The sequence below is a fragment of the Gossypium hirsutum genome, chromosome D07 (genome assembly GCF_007990345.1).
Source record: "Gossypium hirsutum isolate 1008001.06 chromosome D07, Gossypium_hirsutum_v2.1, whole genome shotgun sequence".
NCBI lineage: Eukaryota > Viridiplantae > Streptophyta > Magnoliopsida > Malvales > Malvaceae > Gossypium > Gossypium hirsutum.
Window position 1 is genome coordinate 39,830,291 of NC_053443.1, and position 7,119 is coordinate 39,837,409.

General features: G+C 36.0%; 1 non-coding gene across 1 annotated transcript; it reads left to right on the top strand.

Annotated features, from left to right (window-relative positions):
• Positions 1 to 391: 391 nt before the first annotated feature.
• On the top strand, positions 392 to 498 carry LOC121219633 (small nucleolar RNA R71). The gene has a single exon (XR_005916523.1). It is a non-coding gene; the product is annotated as a small nucleolar RNA R71 (small nucleolar RNA).
• Positions 499 to 7,119: the final 6,621 nt, after the last annotated feature.

A 7,119-nucleotide genomic window follows, 5' to 3' on the forward strand; every position in this document is an offset into this window, starting at 1 on the left:
TGTAATACACTCATTCTGGGTTTGATGGACATTCTTTGAACAAATTTCCTTCCCCATAATAAACATAGGCTACATTTTCAAATTGATTCAGTGGCTGTGCTGCAAAAATATTACACCCATTAGTAGTAATATTTTTTAACATTGAGGATATTGATGATACTTGAGATGCGAGTGAAGTAAGAGCGTCTACTTCACTATTCCAGTGACTCGTCTTCCTGACATTGCTCGATTGGTTGGCCATTGATAATTGTTGCTGGCAATCCTCTCAATGATTTCATAAGCCTTATTATAAGACTTAGAAAGAAGAACACCATTAGCAGAAGCATCCACTACCATCGTCGTGTGAGTATTGATACAATTATAAAATGTCTCAAGTTGTATGCAATGTGGGATTCCGTGATGAGGGCACTTTCGTAACAATTCTTTTTACCTTTCCCATGCCTCATACAATGACTCATCATCTGTTTGTTGGAAAGCAGTGATCTCGTTCCTCAACTTACCATTCTTGCTAGGCGAGAAATACTTCATAAGGAAATTTTCTACTAACTCTTGCCATGTTGAAATTGAGTTTGGTAGTAATGAGTTCAACCAAGCTCGAGCTCTATCCCTAGTGAATATGGGAACAACTTCAATCGTAATGCATCTTCGGGTACTCCGACTAACTTGAAAGAATCGCTCATCTCCATAAACAGTCTTAAGTGTAAGTGAGGATCTTCGGTAGGCATTCCACTGAATTGGCCCATTGTCTGAAGCATCTGGAACATGACTGGCATCAACTCGAACTGTTGTGCCTCAATTTCGGGTATCCTAATACTCGGATTAAGATCATGAAATATTGGGAGGGAATATTGTCTTAAAGCTCTATCCCTATCATTAGCAATACGGAAAGGATTTTGAGCAAGGTTTGCTCCGTTTCCTTGATTCGAATTTTCGAAGTTCATCTCTTCAGTCCTTCTCTGACTTACTTGTCTTCTTCGCTATCGAAAAGTTCGTTCAATCTCAAGGTCTATAGGGAGTAAACCGATTATTCGGTCAATACTCATAAACACCTGAAATAACCACAGAAAAATTAACTAAGTTAAAATTTGAACAGAAAAATAAACCAAAATGCAAAACTAACAAGTTCACAAATAATGACTTTTTTAAAACACAGTCTCCAGCAACGGAGCCAAAAACTTGGAACGACGGAAATGTGCAAGTGTACACAATCGCAACAAGTAATAAAGTGACAAGTAAATGTCGAGTTATCGTACCCACAGGGACTGTGAAAAGAATTATTTATGAATGCTATTTAAAAAACTTTGGTGAAGAAAAATATTTTGTTTGAGGAGGGTGATTAAAAACTAAGATTTTAAACTAAATGAACTAAATAAATAAATCTCAAATGCATGATTTTAAAATATGATTTTAATCAAGAAGACATAATTGTGTTAGATTAATTACATTTCTTAACTTAGAATTATTAAACTCATGGTTATATTGTTACGAATAAGTTCACGGCAACTCGGTAATTTGGTAACTTATGAACATACTCACCTACCAAAATCCATTTATCTCCTAACTATATCACTATGTCAATTCAACCGATTAAACAAATCTTAATAGGAAAATATGTTATTGCACATACATACTTATTAAATTGAAATAATCTCTTGTACATATCCCTATGTCAATTCAAACAATTAACTCGATTTGATAAGAACAAAAAAGACTATGTGAGGTAACAAAGTATCCTTACCTTGAAATAGTTTAATCACAATAATCTTGCAAGTTATGCGAGGAAAATGTATTGTCAGATACCGTTGCTAATCTAACCCTCAGCTACCTTAGATGATTAAACATGCACTAATTAAGTACTGTGTCCATTAATTACAATTTGAATCCGTTTAAATAATTAATTCATTAGTTACCTAACAATTGTAATGCAAGACTAACTTATTCATGATTTTACTTAATCAAGCATCTTACTGAGGCCTATAAAAATATAAACACAATTTCAATAATTTTAACAAACGAAATGCTATCAACCTAACACGAATTAAATTCAAGCTAAATGATTAAATTAATCATTCCAACTACCTAAATATTCATAGATATGTTTAGCATAACAACAAAAGAAATTAAAGAGATAGGGAACAAGAATCAAATTCGGTGTTTTTTCCTGGCTTGACTAGTTGCTCCGTTCTTCCTTCTCCGTTGTCCTCGTTGACCAAGGCTGCTATGAATACTTAATTAGTGCTCCAAATAGTTGATGAATGCCCCTTTTCCAAGAGGAGAAATCAGCAAGAGAGCAAGGGAATTTTGGAATGGAAAAGAAGAGAGAAAGTGGAAAGAGGAGAGGAAAAATGTGAATGCTTGAGGTGCGTCTCTAAAATGACTAGCCTAACGTGGTTTTTATAGCTAAGGAGGGCTGCTAAAAATAGCTAAAATTATCAGCCAAAGAGCCCTCCCTTGGCCGACCACACATGTGGCAAGGTTGATAGTTTTTACTTTGCTAATTTAGGCTTGGGGCAAATCTATAAAGCCAACAATTGTGGAGGGGTTTCAATGCAACTTGAACAAGTATTCAAGGGCCTTTTTGCAAGCTTAAATAATCAGCTAATAAGCTGATTTGGGTCAACTCTTGCGACGGTTTTTGGGCTGTCCATTTCTTGGTCGGTTTGGTTCACTCGGTTCAGTTCAACTGGACCACTTTTTCATAATTAATTAATAATAATTTATTAACCCAAATTAAATTGGATATAAGTTAAAATTAATTATATTATGAATTAATGCATATAATTTTGGTCCATCTTAGGCTAAAATTTAGTTCGCTTCGATACTTCAAATTGCTTATCGGTTTTGCGTTTCTAGCAGTGTTTGCCGAGCCATTTTTCGCCCTTTGTGCAAATCTGTCATAAATAACCAAAATTCATCAAAATCAATTATAAAATTTACTAAAATTCAACATGTTCATAGTTTACGTGCACTTTAATTATTTTGTAAAAATTAATTATTTTTCAACAAGATTTTTATCAAAACTGTATGATTTTAATTTAAAAAATGTATGTAAAAATGTGTAAATTTCCGTGTTTCCATCCACCCCTAGTAGGCTGAGTGTTTGAACAAAGATACTGCACTCTAAACATATTCGGACGGTGAACAAGATTGTTTGCCGAAAACCCTAATCGTGTTTTCTAACCAGAATTCTACTCTTTCAGGATCATCCTCAATAGTGGCTCTGAATTCTTCAGCCCCGTACTTACGAATCTTATCAACAGGCTGCTTATTAACTCATAAAGTTTCGAAACCTTTAGGAATAACAGGGACCGGTTGGGGAACAGGTGGGGTGGAGGTTGTTGAGTAGTCGGGTTTGTACGTACAAACCCGGTAAACTATTCACTCATCATCTGGAAGAAGGCTTCCTTAGCCTCTCCTCCCTGGTCCTCAGATACGGGTCTTCTACCACTTGACACTACTCCGTGAACAGAGGCTTGAACGTTACTCTCAACTTCATCGGAGTTTGCTTGGTTGGATGTCATTGCTATAAGAAAACATGTTCCAAAAGGGGTCATGAGTTATCACAATATCACAAGTTATATATTGGCATGTATATCTAGACTCACACATGCTACATTCAGTCTGAGAATCAACTAAAATACAGCTCTGATACCAATAAATGTTACAACCCTATCCCGTATCTGTCGCTAAAGTAGGGTTACAGAGTATTATCGGAGATTACACTTCAAAACTATCCAAAAACTTTACACATTTAATATCACAACATCAATCATAGCAAAGTCAATCATTAACACACATATTATCCCTTATACAAGTCCTCAAGGCCCAAAAAACACATTAGAAATAAGTCGGGACTAAATTAGAAACATATAGAATTTTACAGAAAAAGATGAAAAATTTCAAACTGCTCGTGTCTTGGGCCATGTGGACATTTAAAGTAGGGACACACGACTGTGTCCCTGTCCGTGTCCATGCCCGTGTAACTCACTGACTTGGGTCACACGACCAAGTAACACGCCGATGTACTAGGCCGTGTACCCTTTGAAATGGCCTCACAGGCCCATGTGCCAGACTGTGTGCCTAGCTGTTTAACAACCTGACTTACAACCCTTTTGTAAGCTATAGGGGACAGATGGCTGTGTCACACGGCTGAGATACACGCCTGTATCTCTGGCCATGTGGACCAAAAATAGACCATTTCCAAGCCATTTTTCACACCCAAACATGCATCCACCTATAACCAATTTTCCGCATATAATCAAGTACTCCAAAGTGCACCAAACCATGCCATAATAAGCTATTCAAATAAGGTACATATACATACAACCAATATGCCCAAAAGGCACCTAAATCATGAAAATTAAACATGTATAATTATATGCACAGTTTGGCTAAAAGTTTAACTAACTTATAACTAAATTTATATAAAACTTACACTTTGTTTACGTATCAGATATCACACCAAAAGTACCAAATATACCATTTAACATTTAGCACCAATATCCATATATATAATCTATAATAGGTATACCAAATCACCACGTTCAAACATATCACAAGACCATTTATAACATGCATTTTTAACTACCATTCCATCTTCAATTATTCAAGCATTATGAGCCAATATATCAACCATTTCAAGACCAAATATATAGATACCAAAATTAGTACCATTTCATCACCCATAATACCATAAACACAAGCCAAAACAAATGGCTACTTCATCAAGCAAAATACCTACATAGTTTACGTGCACTTTAATTATTTTGTAAAAATTAATTATTTTTCAACAAGATTTTTATCAAAACTGTATGATTTTAATTTAAAAAAGGTATGTAAAAATGTGTAAATTTCCGTGTTTCCATCCACCCCTAGTAGGCTGAGTGTTTGAATAAAGATACTGCACTCTAAACATATTCGGACGGTGAACAAGATTGTTTGCCGAAAACCCTATTCGTGTTTTCTAACTAGAATTCTACTCTTTCAGGATCATCCTCAATAGTGGCTCTGAATTCTTCAGCCCCGTACTTACGAATCTTATCAACAGGCTGCTTATTAACTCATAAAGTTTCGAAACCTTTAGGAATAACAGGGACCGGTTGGGGAACAGGTGGGGTGGAGGTTGTTGAGTAGTCGGGTTTGTACGTACAAACCCGGTAAACTATTCACTCATCATCTGGAAGAAGGCTTCCTTAGCCTCTCCTCCCTGGTCCTCAGATACGGGTCTTCTACCACTTGACGCTACTCCGTGAACAGAGGCTTGAACGTTACTCTCAACTTCATCGGAGTTTGCTTGGTTGGATGTCATTGCTATAAGAAAACATGTTCCAAAAGGGGTCATGAGTTATCACACTATCACAAGTTATATATTGGCATGTATATCTAGACTCACACATGCTACATTCAGTCTGAGAATCAACTAAAATACAACTCTGATACCAATAAATGTTACAACCCTATCCCGTATCTGTCGCTAAAATAGGGTTACAGAGTATTATCGGAGATTACACTTCAAAACTATCCAAAAACTTTACACATTTAATATCACAACATCAATCATAGCAAAGTCAATCATTAACACACATATTATCCCTTATACAAGTCCTCAAGGCCCAAAAAACACATTAGAAATAAGTCGGGACTAAATTAGAAACATATAGAATTTTACAGAAAAAGATGAAAAATTTCAAACTGCTCGTGTCTTGGGCCATGTGGACATTTAAAGTAGGGACACACGACTGTGTCCCTGTCCGTGTCCATGCCCGTGTAACTCACTGACTTGGGTCACACGACCAAGTAACACGCCGATGTACTAGGCCGTGTACCCTTCGAAATGGCCTCACAGGCCCATGTGCCAGACTGTGTGCCTAGCTGTTTAACAACCTGACTTACAACCCTTTTGTAAGCTATAGGGGACAGATGGCTGTGTCACACGGCTGAGATACACGCCTGTATCTCTGGCCATGTGGACCAAGAATAGACCATTTCCAAGCCATTTTTCACACCCAAACATGCATCCACCTATAACCAATTTTCCGCATATAATCAAGTACTCCAAAGTGCACCAAACCATGCCATAATAAGCTATTCAAATAAGGTACATATACATACAACCAATATGCCCAAAAGGCACCTAAATCATGACAATTAAACATGTATAATTATATGCACAGTTTGGCTAAAAGTTTAACTAACTTATAACTAAATTTATATAAAACTTACACTTTGTTTACGTATCAAATATCACACCAAAAGTACCAAATATACCATTTAACATTTAGCACCAATATCCATATATATAATCTATAACAGGTATACCAAATCACCACGTTCAAACATATCACAAGACCATTTATAACATGCATTTTTAACTACCATTCCATCTTCAATTATTCAAGCATTATGAGCCAATATATCAACCATTTTAAGACCAAATATATAGATACCAAAATTAGTACCATTTCATCACCCATAATACCATAAACACAAGCCAAAACAAATGGCTACTTCATCAAGCAAAATACCTATACATGCCTTTATAACCAAAACTTAGAAATACCAAAACCTACCGATTTAGCCGATGGATAGTGTGATATAACTCCAACAAGCTTCCAACCCGAACGAGCTTCTGATTCACTATAAAACATGGAAAATAACATAGAGTAAGCATAAATGCTTAGTAAGTTTGTATAATGTAAAACTCAACTTACCATTTCATCACATATTAAGTAAATTAAACATGGCATAATCCAACCACACTTGGCCAAAGCCTAAGCATTTACACCAAACATGCTAGCCATATAAGCATAAAACATAAACAATTTAATCATGGATGACCACAAGATTTAATCATGTATCATATGCATATATCATCTATCTCAACTTCCATTGTACCATGTATCACCCATTCAATGAAATTCACATGTGTTCATGTCTTAGTTCGTATTAAACTCTTACCTATCTCTTTCAAATGATGCCCATTAAACCCTTTAGAATCTGTTTGATACTCGGGATAGCTCACACATAGTGTGCTAACTCGTATAACTATAATCCATCAATTCCTGTACATGTATGCTCACACTAGCTGTGAATCACAATGCTCACACGAGCTGTCGGTCG